This window comes from Myotis yumanensis, unplaced genomic scaffold (genome assembly GCF_028538775.1).
Source record: "Myotis yumanensis isolate MYYU_CA2020_CCGP unplaced genomic scaffold, mMyoYum1.0.hap1 SCAF_23, whole genome shotgun sequence".
Taxonomy (NCBI): domain Eukaryota; kingdom Metazoa; phylum Chordata; class Mammalia; order Chiroptera; family Vespertilionidae; genus Myotis; species Myotis yumanensis.
The window spans coordinates 607,576-625,704 of NW_027223774.1; the positions used below are offsets into that span (position 1 = coordinate 607,576).

At 54.6% G+C, this 18,129-nt stretch overlaps 1 protein-coding gene across 2 annotated transcripts in view; it reads left to right on the forward strand.

Moving 5' to 3' along the window:
* The first annotated feature begins 1,559 nt into the window (after positions 1-1,559).
* LOC138999430 (zinc finger protein 551-like) overlaps positions 1,560-18,129 on the forward strand; it is a 28,118-nt gene continuing 11,548 nt past the window's right edge. The window contains exon 1 of one of the 2 annotated variants that reach the window (XM_070401517.1): positions 1,560-1,627. The gene's annotated coding sequence lies outside the window, so the exon portion shown is untranslated. Of the gene's footprint in view, positions 1,628-17,798; positions 17,961-18,129 lie in introns of those variants that run through there. The other variant, XM_070401515.1, reaches the window with a different exon arrangement.

Here is an 18,129-nt window from a genome sequence, read left to right on the forward strand (position 1 = left end):
CCTCTCTCCTCAAAGGGTTCACCTCAGCCTCATCCCATGTACCCTCCATCCGACGGTGCTGGCGCGCGTCTGGTTCTGCAGCCCAGGTCACAGTGTCCAGAACAGTGAGTCCCTCGTGGATGATGTGCCCTGTGGTGGGGGAGGGGCTGTGGGCCGCACGCAATGCCTCTGTGAGGACATGGTGGTGCGGCTGAGCCAGGATTGTTCAGCAAAACCCAGGCCTGTTTTGTGTCTAAAGGCGACAGCAAGCAGAGGGGAGGTTGTGCGTGAGGAGTTTTACTTTCATTCTCAGGAAGTCAGGGTCATCGTTTGCCATGATCAGTAGATGGACATTGTGTGAGGGAGGGTTCTGATGTTTTCCCAAAACTGCCCAGAGGAAGAACAGTCTAGAAGGGAGAGGCCAGCAGGAGGGCGGTAAGCAGGACCCTGTAGGTGATGAGGTCACTGGCAGTTGCACACTGGACTGACCGCTGAGGGCTGCAGGCGTCACCCAGCCCGGGGTGTGGGCCAGGGTCCTGAGCAGCCTGAGCCCCTGGGTCCTGGGGTGGGTGCCAGGCCCTCAACAGCCCTTTAGTTCCCACAGGTTCCTGTGGGGGCCGAGCCGCTGAGGACACTGGGCTGTGGGGCTCATGTCAGGACCTCACACTCTGTGGCCTCTGAGGTACTGGGGCCCTGGGGCTGTCCAGCCCCTTCTTATTCTGGGACCTGGGACCTTGAAAAGACACTCAGCCATGAATCCTGAGTCATGTGGGTGAGGACACTAGGGGGCGCCAGCTCCCCTCTTGCAAGTTCCCGGATCAGGAGCAGGTGGGCGGCCAACAGAGACTGAAGGAGGAGGACTGGATGGGGGGCCGGGAGGACGCAGGTGACCAGCCGGACGGGAACCAGGTGCCATCACCCCCCAACACGCGGCAGCCTCCCAGTCCGAAAGGCAGGGGCAGGTGGAGGCGGCAGGTCTCCTGAGCTGCAGGAGGAGGAGGAAGGACAGGTCCTGGGAGAAGGCCCCAGCTGAGCCCTATTATACATTTTTAAATAAAATGTAATGTGTATTTTTTATTGTCGATGGTGTTGAGATGTCTCCCATTCCCTGTGCCTATGTCCTTTGGGGGTGTCTCCCCGTCCCCCGTCCCCTGGGGGGCCTGTCGGTCTGTCCCCGTGAACCCGGCCTCTGGCCCCATCTCCTCCCCCAGCGCCCCTGGCAGCGCCAAGTCACCTTCACTCCCCAAGGTCACAGCCAGGGGCGCGGGAGAAAACTACATCACCCAGAAAGCACTGCGCCCGCGTCCGCTGAGATAGGCGCGTTTGGGTTCCTGCACTTTCAGTTAGGGCCGGACTTCCGGTATCGTCCTTGGGGACGGACGTTGTGGCTTCCGGTAACGGACCTGCAGGGTTCGGCACCCGCGCGCCTGAGCGTTGGTGGCGCGAAGGAGGGGTCGGGAGAGGCGGCGTCCCCGCTGCGCAGGGCGGGCCTGAGGCCGGTTGAGCCCCAACACCCGGGATTGGGGTCCCCGAGCCTCCCCGCCTCCTCTCCGCCGACAGAGTCCCCTCGGCCTCACCCCATCGGACCCTCCAGCCTCGGGGCCGGCGCCGCTCGGGTCCCGCCGCCCAGGGCGCAGCGTCCGGCGCAGTGAGTCCCCGTGGGGCCCCGGGGTGTGAGGGGAGGGAGGGCGCCGGGCTGCGGGGCCGCCGGGGAGGCCGTGGGGGGCTGAGCCGGGAGGGGGCACCCAGGCCTGGTTTGTGTCTAAAGGCGACGGAGAGGACGAGCGGCGGGTCCGGGAGGGGGTTCACTTCCTGCTCCGGGCGCCGGGCCGGGGGTGGTTGTGAGCAAAGAGGGGCCTTGAGCCCCGAGGGCGGCGGGCATCACCCCCCCGGGGCGGGGCCGGGGCCCTGAGCAGCCGGAGCCCCTGGGTCCTGGGGTGGGTGCCCGGCCCGCAGCCCTTTAGTTCCCGCCGGTTCCTGCGGGCGCAGAGCCGCTGGGGGACGGGGCTGTGGGCTCCTGTCAGGGCCTCACTCTCTGGTGGCCTCTGAGGTCGTGGGGTCCTGGGCTGTCGGCCCCTCCTCCCGCCCTGGGACCTGGGGACACTCAGCCCAGAGTCCTGAGGCCACGGCTGGGGCTTTATGACGTGGACCCTGGTTCTGGCAACGAGTGGAATGAGAGGTGGGGGTTCCTCCCAGACACAGGGACCAGGATGTGCAAAGGCTCATTCGGGGCTGGGACTTGAGTGACGGGTACGTGGAGAGATGTTGGCTGTGACTGCTGCAGGGACATCAAGTGCAGCAGCAGTGGAGGTGGGCTCTGGATATCTGACGTCTGATTGTGGTCTTTTGTGTGTTTATAAAAATTCTTTATTGTTGAAAGTATTATATGTCTCCTTTTCCCCTATTGACCTCTCCTGCCCACTCTCACCCGCCAGCACAGGCCTCGCCCACTACTGTCTTTGCCCATTGGTTATGCTTATATGCATCTACACAAGTACTTTGGTTGACCTCTTCCCCCTCCTCCTCCTCTCCCCTGTCTTACGTCTGAGGTTGACTGTTCAATTCTTCCATGTCTCTGGATTTATTTTTGTTCCATTTGTTTATGTTGTTCGTTATGTTCTACAAATGAGTGAGATCATGTAATATTTATCTTTCTCTGTTTGGCTTATTTAGTTTAGGTCCATCCGTGCTGTTGCAAATGGTAAGAGTTCTTTTTTATAGCAGCGTAGGGTTCCATTGTGTAGATGTACCACAGTTTTTTAATCCACTCATCTGCTGATGGGCACTTAGGCTGTTTCCAAATCTTAGATATTGTACATGGTGCTGCTGTGAACATAGGGGTGCATATACAGTCAGTCCTCAGGTTATGTGTAGTCTGACGTAGGTCATTTTGTGGTTACGTCATCATCTCCCATTTATTATAAAACAAAAATTTCCATCATTTCGACATATGTTCATGTATCTATTATGTTTGGGTTTTTTTTGGGTTTTTTTATTTTTTATTTTTTAAATATATTTTATTGATTTTTTACAGAGAGGAAGGGAAAGAGAGAGAGAGTTAGAAACATCAATGAGAGAGAAACATCGATCAGCCGCCCCCTGCACATCTCCTACTGGGGATGTGCCCTCAACCAAGGTACATGCCCTTGACCGGAATCGAACCCGGGACCCTTCAGTCCGCAGGCTGACGCTCTATCCACTGAGCCAAACCAGTTTCGACTGTTTTTTTTAAAAAATATATTTTATTGATTTTTTACAGAGAGGAAGGGAGAGAGATAGAGAGTTAGAAACATCAGTGAGAGAGAAACATTGATCAGCTGCCTCCTGCACATCTCCTACTGGGGATGTGCCAGCAACCAAGGTACATGCCCTTGACCGGAATCGAACCTGGGACCTTTCAGTCCGCAGGCCGACGCTCTACCCACTGAGCCAAACCGTTTCGGCTCCATTATGTTTTTTATTATTTATTTACCACAAGTAATGGTCAGGAATTGTTATCTTTCTTTAAATTTGTTTTCAATGTTTCACTTATTTACTACTATGTATGTGCTCCATGTGAGTGATGTAGGCGCTTATGTAGGTGGGTTTCAACTTATGGCAAAAGTCTCATTACATCGAGACATAGGAACAGATCTCCGAAGTAACCCGAGGACCTACTATATTCTTTCTCATTGATGTTTCTGAATTTTTGGGATATATTCCTAGAAGTGGGATTACTGGGTTAAATGCAATTTCCATTTTTAATTCTTTGAGGAAAGTCCATACTGTTTTCCCTCGTGGCTGTGCAACTCTACATTCCCACCAGCAGTGCATGAGGGTTCCTTGTTCTTCACATTCTCACCAGCACTTGTGTTTTGTTGATTTGTTGATGATAGCCATTCTCACAGGTGTGAAATGATACCTCATTGTCATTTTGATTTGCATCTCTCGGATGATTAGTGACTTTGAGCATGTTTTCATATGTCTCTTGGCCTCTTCTGTATGTCCTGTTTCAAAAAGTATCTATTTAGGTCCTTTGGCCATTTTTTACTCCATTGTGTATCTTTCTTTTGTTAAGTTGTATGAGTTCCCTATATTTTGGAGATTAAATCCTTATTGGATGTAACAGTGGCAAATATGTTCTCCCATGCAGTGGGCTCTCTTGTTGTTTTGTTGATGGTTTCTTTTGCTGTACAGAAGCTTTTTATTTTGATGTAGTCCCGTTTGTTTATCTTCTCTTTAGTTTCCATTGTCCTAGGAGATGTATCCGTAAACATATTGCTACGAAAATTGTCTGAGATTTTGCTGCCTATGGATTCTTCTAAGATTCTAAGATTTTTATGGTTCCTGTCTTACGTTTATGTCTTTTATCCATTTTGAGTTTATTCTTCTGTATGGAGTAAGTAGGTAGTGCTACATGCCAGGTACAGAGCATAGATGCCATTTATCTGCCCACCTGCCTGTTGTTTAGGGCTGTTAGAGTGATCCATAGGAACAAGATAGCATACATCAGTGTCATTTAGGCTTGGAAATCTCCATGTGGGTGGGTAAGGGAGAAGGGTAAGAAAGAAATAGATTATGGAGTTGGTGAACTATAATTTTGGAAAAGAGGTGATTAGGAAACAACCTGTCCTCACAACAGCAGATTTGTGTTATCTCTGAAGTTGTGCCTCTGAGAATGAAGCCGTGTAAGAGAAGTGCGTTTCAAAGAATTATGTGGGGCAGGTACTGCGGAGTGGTGGCCTTAGCGCTCTGGGGTGGGGGGGAAAGGGTGAAATGAAAGAAGAAAGCGACTTTGATGAGACCAAATCCTGGTGTCTTTTCTGATGTGGGGAGTAGAGGGAGCCACTGGATGTGGAGGGTGGGGAGTATGATGCATATAAAATCCTAGGAGAGAAGCTGATCAAGAACTGACTGTCCCCATTACCACAGGATATGAACTTTGAGCACGTGGCCATTGCCTTCTATCAGGAGTGGGGGCTCCTTGATGAGGCTCAGAGACTTCTGTGATGTGATGCTGGAAGTTTTTGCACTTGTAGCATCTGTAGGTAAGACCTTCACATCTCGCTTAAGGTCCTAAAGTGATGTCCTCTCTTCCTGTATTCTCCAGCGTAACTTTCTCTCTCCCACAGCCAGTCCATGGACTCTGCTGACTCACCTCCTTGTCCACCGTGCTGCGGCTGCCAGTGCTGGGCTGTGTGGAGAGTCCAGCAATGAATTCCTCGAGCATCCCTAACACCCACTGTTTCCCAAAGTGCAGAAAGTGTCTGGAGTCAAGAGTATTACAGACAGCTTCCCCTCAGAGGTATTGACAGTCATCCTGAGGGAGCACCAAGCTGGAGGGCATCCTGCCCCTTCTCTCCTGGCAGGTAGGCCTGGCTGGCCTCTGATTATCGGGAGATGGTGGTCTTTCTGAAGAGATCACTTAGCACGTCATCTCGGCAACTGGGGGAGTGTCCTCCAGAGAAGAGAGGAAGAACTGAAAGCAGGCGTGAGGGCAGGAGTGTCCTCAGAGAGCCCTCCCTTCCCCTACCTGCCTCCCCAGATGTCTCCTGTGCAGGCCATGTGGCCAGGACCACAATTTCCCCTCCTACGGGGCCTGTTCACAGCCTAGCATCACCCCAACACACACAGCGCCCTTGGTCAGGATGGCTAGGGCTTGGTGGCTGGTTCAGTGGAGGCACATGTTCGGTCAAGGCTGCCTCTGTTGGGAGCCCGTCCCTTTCGTATTAAGTCCCCAGGGCCTGGGGCAGAGAAGGACAGTGACAAATGGGGCTGCAACATGCCGAGGTGGGGTGATCTCACCAAGGCCTAGAAGCAGAGGCAGCAGGGAACACGGAGCCCTGGGGTCAAAAGTGGGGCTGCGTACTTCACAGCTGTAGTATGAATGGGAGCCCCTGGCTGCAGACCTGAGCTGAGGTCCTGGGAGGCCAGCCCTTGCTCTAACCATGGCTCAGAGGGTGAGCCCTGAGCAGCTGGGAGAAAATCCTCATCTCTGCATGGTGATTTTGACCGCAAAATCAGCTTTTCCTTGTATTTTGTGCTTTTCTCCAGTCTCTGAATTTTCTACCATGAACATATACTCTTGTCAAAGGTAATTGAAGAAAAAAATTGGGAAAAAAACCCTGAAAAGACCTTCAACTACCTCATAGTAAGACAGGTGATGGACTCTCCAAATACAAGTGAAAAATGCATGTGGTTGGAGTTCTGGGAGCATTAGGACAAGGCTGATTTGCACAGCATCTCGCTCCAGGCCGCCTGAGGACTGTAGACCCAGAGCCATGCACACTGTTGGGATTCTTGCTCCTTCCCCACTCTCCCAGGACCTATCCCCCAGCCCCCAGCCACTCAGTGTCTGCACTCACCATAAAGTTTGAAGCACCCGCCTCTTACCACTTGAAATCGGGAAAATTTGGCTTTAAGCCTTGTTCAATGGCCCAGACAAGCATCCACTGTGTGAAGTCAGCATGCGGAGCAGAGGAGGAGATGTGCAGACTGCAGCAAAGGCAGAGAGCGCGAGTTCCCAGCTGTTCGCTCAGGAGATGGTGGAGGACAGCCCAGGACCTGGCAGCCCAGGAATCAGAGCGGATGCATGACACCAAGTCAGTGCTACATCCACTGAATGGGACAGTGTGATGGTCACCCATTTACTTTGATGGGGACCTTGTTTTATGGTGACAGTGCTTTGCCATTGACAGGACCGTGATCATGACGGTCATGAGCACCGTGATTATATGGTGAATGTTAACTGTTCTCCGACGTTGTGTACAAAGGGCACACCTCCTGACCACTGACCTTGCTCTGCTCCCAACATCCGTGGCTTGGCATCTGTTCTTCTAGTCTGTGTTCTCCTCTTCCCACAGCCCACCGTATGATAACCTTTCCTTTTAAAATAAAGGCAAGTGGAAATGGTGAGTCGATTTGAGGGGAAAGATGTACGTAATCACAGAGGTGATAGAAGCAGGGCAAAATCAGAGAGATGGTACAAGGACGGCTGGAGACAAAACAAGGCAGTAGCTCAAGGCCTCTGGACCCGTGCTCCCAGCTCTGACTGACTGTAAGCTGAGGTTCTGTCTGTCCACTGCTCCTCTCACTGCAGCATCCAAGATGTCGCACACCCTTAGCACAGCCCCAATGTCACTCTGGACTGAATCCTGGCTCGGCAACCTCGATCCAGTTGTTCAAAATGCTTGAGTGGAGCAATAAATACTTCAAAACATAAAACATATCTAAAAGGGGACTTATCTGCAAAAGCCAACGATTCCCTGCTCTGACAATGAACTTGGAGTAAAGCGCAGTGGTTTGTGACTTAGCTGCTCAAAAATAGCTCTTAAGAAAAAATCTTCCAACGGTGGCCACACATGTGAAGAAGCACAGTGACCGCTGATGAGCTCTGCACTGCACACAGGCATGACCTTCACGCTGCAGGTTCTCGAGAGGGGGGTAGCAGTCAGCCAGGGGACTTGCTGAGCACGGACATTGTGGGCCAAGGACCTGTGTGTGTGTCCCGAGGCTCCTGGAAAACTGCGCTGTGCTGGAGTCCGGCCCAGAGGCTGTGACCACTCATCTCTTCTGAAATCAGAGCCCACCCTGGCTGCTTCAGCTTGGGGTCAGCAGGAGTCGTCCACTCTGTGTTATCTGGCCGTTAGGTACTGGAGTATTCTGTTATTTGTGGGGGTTTCTATGTACTGTTTTTTTTTGTGCTTTTTTATTTAATTTCAGAAATAAGGGAGGGTATATCGTGAAGACGCTAATAAAGGGAAAGGTTCGGAAACCCTTAGCGTCGAAAAAACTGAGAGGCTAGTTAGGAGAGGGTGGCAAGTCAGCGGATGACCAGAATCTTTTCTTTTTTTTTTCCAGAGCACTGGGCAGAAATCACATCGCATCAACACCTGCCGCGGGCCTTCGTGATGCTTTGTTTTAATTAAACAGTCGGATTCCCCTGGTCCGCACCAGTTTTAAGTCGCCTACTAGGCGCCGGCCAAGGTGAGGCACCGCGTGGAACCACGGCCCTGGGGGCGGTCCCAGCGGGGGATGAAAAGACCAGAATCTGAGACATTTAGACAGAGCTGGGCAGCCTACGGGAGACTTGTCCTTGCTTTTGCTTCTCTTAAAGTGACTCCCTTTGCACCCAGTTGCTAAATTGTTATCCCCGGATAACCCAAGAGAGAAAGGGGAAAAAACCCACACAATAACAAATGAAACCACATTTCCTAAATGTACTTGGGAAATCAGAATCCTCTCCAGCTCAGGAGCGATGGAAACGTTACACACGGCAAAACCAGAATCAGGACTGAGTGAGTCATTTATGCTCTGACGCCATTTAATGAATGTAGTGGCACCTTGTGCCAGTGCTTTACTTAGCACGTGAGGAGAATTCTATATTTCTCAAAAAGTATCCTCGTTTGAAGTTTAAAGAAAGTAAAAATAAATGAAAACAGTGAATGTAAAGGGCAATACATTGCAGCTAACCGGAAATGGAGGCTTTCCAATGTCACAAGAAGGACCTCATCTGGGTTCTAATCCTGGCTCTGCGGCGGAGCAGCACTGTGCTTACTCAACTCGCTTCCTTTCCTCTTCGATGCTTCAATGTCCCTGTCAACAGAAGGGACAGGTGGGAGAGCGTAAATTCTGTGATTTCAGCAGAGAGGCCTTGCAGGACTCATGGTGATTTGACCTCAAGGCTGGGCTGGCACAAGACAATGTGAAGGCCCAGCACCTGGGGCTCAGGCCCCAGCCTAGGGGAAGCCCTGCGGGACAGAGGCCGGAAGTCTCGACACCGGGGCTGCTGATCGCTGGAGAAGGGAATGTGTTTGAAAATCACCCTGGGGTCCAGTGAGTCCAGAAGAATATAGGGTAGACTGAGGTTCCTGTGGTTGAAGACTATGAGTGCTGGTCCAGGTGTCTGACTCAAGCTTCCCTCCCAAACAAATACATGGTTTTCTAGGTCCTGAAACCTTGAGACAAAACCTGATACTCCTGCTTTAGTGGCTCTAAACTACAGACTCTCTGTTCCCTTAAACAAGCTCATGGCCAGCTGGCATTCACCATCCCTCACAGGAGAACCCTGAGGGCAGGACGGAAAGAAACTCTGAATTGGCTCAGTGCTGGGAGGGACCTGCCATGGAGTAGAAGATGCAGACCCAACAAACTGCTCACTGCTCTAGATGCTACAGCTTTCCCCACTTGTGAACATGCAAGCTTCCTGTTCTGTGTTTAAGTTACTGCTGCTTGAATCAACTCACTTCTTGGGAACAGGATCCTGGCACTTCTGTGGATCCGTAATTCTGTACTCTTCTTCCTTTATTGTATGTAAGGCACTGGACTTGTCTCTATAATGGAGGGGAAAGAAAAAACAGACTTGACTCAAAATTGACTCAGTGGCCCAGGCTGGGAACTGGCGGAGAAAAGCCGGCATTTTTCTGGGACTCAGACATCACGGTGCTCATGACCATCATGATCATGGAGTTGGGAATAGGGAGATGGAAGCACGTGTCGTGGGTCTGGGAACCCTACATGTCAACAAGACCTGCTGAAGCATCGAGGAACAGGCTGTACATCATCTCAGGAGAGCAAACCTTGAACCATCTGAACCTCAGCTCAGAAATGCCTGGGCCTTGACAGGTCAGACCCTGGTTCTCTTGCTTGAAAATGATTCTGCTGGGTTGAGGCAGCTGCTCAGGCTCCTTCGGCCTTGAAGCTGATGAGGTCCCACCTAATTCGAGGGCTCTTCTGAGAGTCACCATGAAGTGAGCAGCCCGTGAACAGTGATGGCTCACAAACCGCTGGGCCCCTGACTGCTGACCTTACTCTGCTCCCAGTATCTGTGGTTCGGCGTATGTTCTTCTAGTCTGTGTTCTCCTCTTCCCACAGCCCTGCTGCTGGGCCTTATGCTAGAACACTTTCCTGTCTGGCTCTGACCGACCCCCCACCCCTAGGCACACAAACTCATGGAGCGCAGGCCCCACAACCTTCCCCGGGCTGCGGAAGATTCTGCTCGGAGCAGACCCAGGAAGCCTGCCAACTGCCTGGCCTCCTGCAGACACTGTCTAATGCAGAACCATCATCAGATCATCCTCCTGGTACCAGGCCCTGCTCTTCTAGAGAGCCCATTTCAGGCCACAGTCATTTCTACTCTAAAACTATAGTGTGGTTTTCCATGTAAACCATCCTTGGTAGGTGGTGTGCCCTTTGTACACAACGTTGGAGAACAGTGAAACATCACCATGACCTTGGGGGCTGGGCCAGTGCCCCTGCGGTCACTGTGACCAGGTCTCTGTCCCTCATGTCCAGCCATTCCCGATCACAAGCAAGGACAGTCTAGCAGCACAGCACCAAAGGGTGAAGACCACCCTGGACCCACCAGATGCATTCGGATTACCTGACGTCCAAACCACAAGGTGTCCAGCACCCAGCCTCTTCCTCCTGCCTCATCTCTGGCAGCTCCCTCAGACTTGCTGGCCAGCATCTCTTAAACACTCACTCCCAGTGAATCCCAATCATTAGTGAGACATGGATGCCTTCCACAGCTGATCGCCGCCTGCCCCAGCCTTCCCTTCTGCACTGCCTGTACTTCCCTGCACACAGACCACACCACGCTCCAACTTCACCTCCCCCACCTCCTGCCCCACTGGACAGCCTTGTCCCATCCAGGTCAGCAGCAGAATTCCAACTCCCACCACCTGCTGCCTTCTCTGCCTCCATAAAGTTCCTCAACACCTATGTGGTGTGCACACAGCTCTGCTCACAGCCCATCACGTCTCCTGGTTCCTGGCAGTTGGGTCCCTGTTTCTGCGGGCTTCACAGGGCTTACACCACAGCCAGGTGTGTGTCCTGTTGGCAGAGGGAGGACAACCACAGCGCACCCACAGCCCTCCTCCAGCCCATCAAGGGGAATCCAGACACAGAAAGGGCTCAGCCTGTGAGGTGGATTCCTTCCCTAGGTACCCCTGTCATATTTTTTAAATTGAAATTAATTGCAGAAGCAGATTGAGAATTGCCTGGCAATGGGCAGTGTCTTTGAAAAGCCAACAAAAGCCAAACACCCCTCCGTGAAGACAGCTAGACCCATTCCGGGAAACAGGATGATGTGCTGGGAAGTTGGTCTGTCTCTGCCCTTGAGACAGCAGGGCACCAGGCGGCGCTCTGCCCAGACTGTGGAGGCCTGGGCGTGGAGCTGGACGCCAGGAGCCCTGTGTGGACAGGCGTCGGTCAGCCCCGCCCCTTACATGCACTGAGCCTTGTTCTCCGCACTGTCTTCTAGAAGGCTCCGGTTCTGCTCGGCCAACATCTTGATCTGGCTCCTGAAGTGACGTTTCTCTTCCTCCCAAGTCTGCCTCATGCACGTGAGCACTAAAACCCAGATCAGCGTCTCCCACACCACACGACCCTGTGACTCCACTGCTGGGAATCTGCTCCCAAAAGAAGAAAAAGGCCACGTCACAGAGTTGCCATTTCGGTGTGATCACACCCGTCGGACGGGCCAACACGGCCCATGACATGGGGATGGCCAAGTGCACCTTCCAGTCAGGCAGCCACTGCCAGGTGTGGCCACTGAGCACTGAACACGCAGCCAGTCTGAGCTGAGACGCGCCTGCACTGCAACATATGCAGCAGGTTCTGAGGATTTAACAATGTAAACTCTCCCATTCATGAGCTGCCCTGCAGGGGCGGAGACGGTTACCTGTCTACCTCCTGCCGCAGCCTCTCTTTCTCCCTTGTGGCCAGGGCCTTGGCCTCCTGCTCTTGCTGCAGGGCCTCCTGCTTGGTGGTCAGGAGCTTCCTCAGCTCCTGCAGCGCCGCCTCCTGTTTGAGCTGGTCCTGCTGCCTGAGGAGGGAAACCCACCCACTAGGCACAGACTCGCAGGAGCCTGCACAGCCAGCCTCTGTGAGTGGCTTCTCTCTGCAGAACTGAGGGAGGCGGGGATGGGCAGGGGTCTTTTCCAACCCTCCCCCCAATGTGTCCCCAGGGTCCCTTCCAATCCCTGTGAAGCAGAGGGTCCAAGGGAAACAGAAGGGGCCACAGGGAAGTGGGACAAGAGCCCTAGGAGGCCACCAGTCACCCACCAGTGGCTGGCACTCACCTCAGCCTGACCGCCTGGCTCTTCTCCTCCCCCCAGTCCTGTCAATCAGCAAGATGCCCAGTGCCCCTTGGAGGCCATACCTGCCCCGTCTCCCTGCCCTGCCTGAGAATGACTGGTCTGAGCTGCAGCTGAGCGAGGGAACTGGTCACCCAGGAATCACTGATCAATGACCAGGACACGGCTGTGGCCCTGGACACTCCCTCTGGCAGGCAGGGCGCCAGGGGGGCATGCGCTCTGTAGGGTCTACCTGCTCGGCCCTGTGTGCCTTCAGGGTGTGTATGATGTTGAACCATTGCTCAAAGTCTCCCTCCAGCTCTTCATTGAGGGTCTCTAAGTGCTGGCTGCTGGCCTTTTCCTTCTGTAGTTGCATCCCCAACTCTTCCGCCTGCGGAGCCAACGACCCAGCCCACAGTCAGGTCACAAAGTGAACTTGGCTTTAAAGCAAACCCCACACCTGTCACCCCATGGGTCACCTGGCCCCCAGCTCGCCCATGTGTCCTGGACACCACCCAGCGTTACCTCCTTCCAGAGCTGCCAGTTCTCCTCCTGCAGCTCCGTGCACTTGGCGCTGCTCTCCTGCAGGGCCAGGGAGGCGCCCCCAGCTCCTAGACTGTGCCCTGGAGGGTCTGGTTTTCTTCCTCCAACGCCAGGATTCGGATGGAGGCTGAAAGCAAAGTGGAGTCAGAGCCCAGATTCCAGAAGTTCTGCTTCCCCTCTCTGCCCCCGGCCTTGAGACGGCCCTCCCCCCGAACCCTAGGTCTGAGGGGCTGAGGCTGGGCAGCTGGGTGCCCTCCCGTTTTCCCAGGGTGCTGTTGCTGTGAGCATCTGAGGGTTCCTCAGGCCGTTGTGGCCCCTCTGCTGGCTCAGCTCAGTCTGTTATGGGAGCTCCCAGAGCTTAAGAAGAAAGGTATCCGTGGAGGTGCCAATGCAAAACTTCAACACGGCGGAACCGCTTCTTACTAATTCCAACCTGAGTGTCTATTCAAGGATTTCAGAGACTCACAGAGACGGCAGTGATGTGTGGTCTGTGCCAGCCCTCAGAGTGGGGGCTCAGCTGGGGGGCGGCAGGCTCGGTCCTTGACCAGCATGTCTGCGGGTGGAGAGGCTCTGGGCGGGTGGGCCAGCACTGCCAGCCCCAGGCCAGGTCCTTCTGGGGGAGAGTTTGTTGTGCGATTTCACGATGGCACGGAAGAAAGAATGAGACAGGAGAGAGAAATGGCTTGAAGTCCAAACGAGATGAATACCTAAGGCAGACACAGAAAAGGGCAGGTTTCCTCCGTTGGTTCGAATCAGCGGGAACGCAGAACAGAAAGGGGAGCACAGACCCGAGAAGATCGGGGGTTCCCGGCCCCTTCCTGCCCCAGGAGGGGCGTGACTGTAGGTAAAGGAACATGTGAGGGGCCAGGCGCTCCCTCACCTGTCCCTCCAGGGCCACATCCTCAGCCCGGGAGCCTCCTCACACTGCACTGCTGCTAGGGCTGCACCCCACCTGCTTCCTACCCCCCCCCCCATTCCCGGGGCAGGAAGGACCTGGAGGGGACGCTGGCTCTCATGGCCCCACGTCACACAGGACCTCATCGCCCAGCAAGGATGCGGCACAGACCCTGGAGCCACAACAGACTGAAGACCCCGAGGAGCATGGAGCTCAGCAGGGGAGCAAACGCACCTTCGTGGCCCCAACTGCAGCTCAGTGCTGACCACACACCAACACGCATGATCTCAACACACAAAAACATGCAAAAGGCTGTGCCCTGACAAGGCTACAAAGAACACTAACTGCCTAAAACTCCACTAAGTCACAACCTGTGCTCATTCAAAGAGTATCTGTGCAGCCTTCACTTTAAAAAAAAAAACACTTTTGCCCTAACTGGTTTGGCTCAGTGGATAGAGCGTTGACCTGCGGACTGAAGGGTCCCAGGTTCGATTCCAGTCAAGGGCATGTACCTGGGTTGCGGGCACATCCCCAGTAGAGGGTGTGCAGGAGGCAGCTGATCGATGTTTCTCTCTCTTGGATGTTTCTAACTCTCTATCCCTCTCCCTTCCTCTCTGTAAAAAATCAATAAAATATATTTTAAAAAAATAACACTTTTAAAAATTGGGCTGACCCTGATGAGCGAGGCTCAGTGGTTGAGCGTTGACCTATGAATCAGGAGCTCATGGTGCAATTCCAGGTCAGGGCACAGGCCTGGGTTGCAGGCTCCATCCCTAGTAGGGGGCGTGCAGGAGTCAGGCGAGCAATGATTCTCATCCCTGGTGCTTCTCTCTCTGTCCCTCCCTCTTCCTCTCTGAATCAATAAATACATATATTTGGAGAAAATTGGGATGAAATATTTACAACACAATTCACTGTTTTAAGCATTTTGCAGCATACAGTTCTGTGGCAGCTGATACATTCCCAGTGACCTGCCCTCACCCCACTACCTCCTGACTCACACCATGGGGCTGCACTCCTGGGAAGTAAGGGTGAGGGACACCGCAGGGCAGCAGGGAGCTGATGACCAGGTTCTGTGTCCTCAAGGCCAGCGCCCCACAGCCTCTCATGATGACACAGCCGTTTATGGGGAAAACTACAGTGATTCTCTCCTGGGTGCTACGCTCACCAGCACCCCTAGAGCCAGAGCAATGAATGTCTTTAATAGACCAGGGCCCGAGGACACCCATCCGATGCTGGCACCCTGTGGGCAAAGCCTGCTTAGAGCTTCACTGTCTCTAACAAGAGGTGCATAGCAATCCTGTGAGGCAGCTCCATTGCTCCCATTTTGCAGATGAGAAAACTGAGGTTTAAAAGAGGCCGCCTGGCCAGCAGGTGGAGGAAGCAGGACTGGAAGCCGAGCCTTTCTAACTCGGGAACCCACCACACCATCCACGCAAAAGTTCATCTGCACTTTGTTCCTGGGCTGCCAGTGAAGCAGCAGGCGTGGGAACACCGACAAGTCCCGGGCACTGGCCTGCAGGGGCTCACACACTACCCGCAGTGTCCCCATCAGGGGCCTCTCCAACCCCACCAGCCACCCTGGTCTCTGACAAGCATTTGGTCTGAGAGGGTCCCTGCCACCGGCAACACTCGTGTGCTCCACCAGGGGGCAGTGTGCTCCCCATGACCCTGAACTCCCAGAGCAGGGATTCCTGTTTTGCCCACCCCTGGCCCCAGGAGAGCCGGGACACCCAACCACAGAACTACCTTCTCACCCAGATTCAGTTCAATGAACTGACCTTAGGTTTGGAGCTGATGGGACCCCTGAAGAGAAGGAATAGCCACCTGCTCTCAGGAGCCTCTCTGTGATGCTGAGGGATGTGGATGAGAATTGGAAAAGCAGCCCCTCCCCACCCAGCCCAAGGCCCTCCTGCGCCTGCTGAGCTCTAAGCGCCCCTCCCCCGCGCTCTCAGGTGCACGCGTGCTGGTGCTGAGCACAGGGCCTGCTTCCTGTTTGCTGGGGGCCCAGGCTCCCTGTTGCACTGCCTGCCACCGCAGCCCCCTTCCCCTGGCCAACCGCACACCTTGTCTGGGTGCTAGGAGGGGCCCACACATGAGAGGGAGAGGCCTGAGAAGCAGACAGCAACCCCTGCCCAGGGAGACAGCAGACCGCACTCATCTGCCTGATTATGAGATGAATGGAGGGACTCAGCCCAGGCTGCTGTTAGAACGGGGGTCAGTGAGCACTGGGGAAGGCTCCTGCCATGCAGACCTTCCAATCCCCCACGCACAGATCTAAGGCAGCCTCTGGGGCCAGCGTGCTGTCATCTGGAAGCTCCTGGGACTGTCCATAGAGGCGCTGAGAAATCTGACAACACTTACTTGGTGGTTCATGTCCTGACTTCCAGGCTGCCTGACCCTTCATGTTCTCCGTGGGGAGAATGGCAATGGAACAGCCCAAATGGCCCCTGAATAAAACCCTATTGACTTGGCTGAGGATGGGCTGACCCAGGAGATTAACAGCCCAGGCCTCAGCTCCCTGGGTGAGGGAGACGCCGCAGCCAGGCTGGCTCCCCGGCGCCAGGGGCTGCTGCCTACCTTCTCACAGCTGCTCCAGCTCCCAGCTCAGGTGGGCGGGCTGGTCCATCCTCTGGACCTGTGAAGCCTCAAGGGCCATGTTCTCCCCCAGCAGCTCCTCCAGGCAATTCTGGGAGGTGTCCACGGTCCTAGTGCAGGGAGATGGGAAGGGGGAGGATGTCCCCCAGGGCACCCTCTGGGCAGGTCCCACCCCCATGCATGTGCCCTCATTCCCCCAGGATGAAGGGCCCCCATGCACCTGGTCACTTCCTAGACCACAGGTGCACAGAAGGGACTCCAACACAGGGCGCAGCTGGGACACCTACAGCCACTAAGAGACATGCTGACCCAGTGGCCTAGGACGTGATGAAGACACCCGAGGACTCTGAGTGGAGTCTGAGCAAAGTGATGCACAGCGCAGGGCTGTAAAGCAAGTGATAGGATGCCGGGGAGATCTGTGGCCCCTCAGCGGGTTTAACATGTCTTGGAAAGGCTGTGGGGACTCCCATATCACAGCTCACCTCACACTGAGTGGCCAGATTATTATGACCACCCCATCAGTACAATGAAGTGAATTAGTTATGCAAATAATAATTATAAAACCTTGGGAGTATTTGCTTAGGAACTTTTCAATATTCAGTATTTTTGGAAGTGTCAATGGAGTACTGATGGGGGTCATAATAATCTGGCCGGTCAGAATAATCTGGCCACTCAGTGTATATTGATCTCAGGGTGGAAGGGAGAGGGAGAGATAGAAACATCAATGAAAGGGAATCATGGATTGGCTGCCTCCCACAGGCCACCCCTGGGGATGGAGCCCACAACCTGGGCATCAGCACTGCCCAGGCAGGCCCTGTCTGTTTGGAGGGCTTTAACTGGTGCCCACTCAAGCCGCTGAGCTAAGCAAGCGACTCTTCGCCATCAGCAGGTCACTGTATTGGCAGCAGCACCAACCCAGTCGTGGAAAATCAGAGAAGAACACAACATAAACCTAAAACTTCCCCCATCTGTTGTACACGTGGTGGGAGAGTGACTGACGGTCCAGCCTCGCCTGGAGGGAGGAGTGCACCTGCTGGCAGGTGTGGGACTTGGCTGAGCCGGGTTCCTTAACAAGGAAGACGTGGGGCTGGTCCCACAGTGGGAGCACCACTTGGCTGACGGGGATGAGCAGCACTCTCACAGTGGGCCAATCCCCGCAGGCCATGCCTCGCCAGTGCACCAATCCCATACACCTGGCCTGTAGTATGATTATAAATGAAAATGGACCACTTAGTTATATTATTGTCGGTCCACATTTCTAAAAATTATTTTGTTCCCATAAGCCTAATTTCAGAAATGTGATTTATTCCTTTTAGGGAACAACTCATTTTATTTTGTGGAGCCTCACCTAGAGAGCCCAGCTCAGGAATTCTCCCCCCCCTCCCCCCCCCCCTCCCTCCCCTGGGGCGGCCGGTCTGTCCCCGTGAACCCGGCCTCTGGTCCCATCTCCTCCCCCAGAGCCCCTGGCAGCACCACATCACCTTGTTCCCCAACTTCCTGGGCTGGAAAGCCAGCCCTCTGCTGGGCGGCTGAGAAAACTACATTACCCAGGAAGCAATGCGCCCACGTAGGGCGTTTTGGTTCCAGTGCCTACGAATAGGGCGGGACTTCCGGAGTCTTCTTCCCGGTGGCCATTTTGACTTTTTCAAAGTGTTCGCCGGCTCCCGGTTTCAGCGCGTCGGTCGCGAGGAGGAGGGGACGGGGAGGCAGCGCCCCGCGGGGCAGGGTGTGTGTGAGCCTGTGGCGCCGCCACCTTCGATTTCGGGGCGTCCGAGGCTCCCCGCCTCCTCTCCGCCGACAGAGTCCCCTCGGCCTCACCCCATCGGACCCTCCAGCCTCGGGGCCGGCGCCGCTCGGGTCCCGCCGCCCAGAGCGCAGCGTCCGGCGCAGTGAGTCCCCGTGGGGACCCGGGGTGTGAGGGGAGGGAGGGCGCCGGGCTGCGGGGCCGCCGGGGGAGGCCGTGGGGGGCTGAGCCGGGAGGGGGCACCCGGGCCTGGTTTGTGTCTAAAGGCGACGGAGAGGACGAGCGGCGGGTCCGGGAGGAGGTTCACTTCCTGC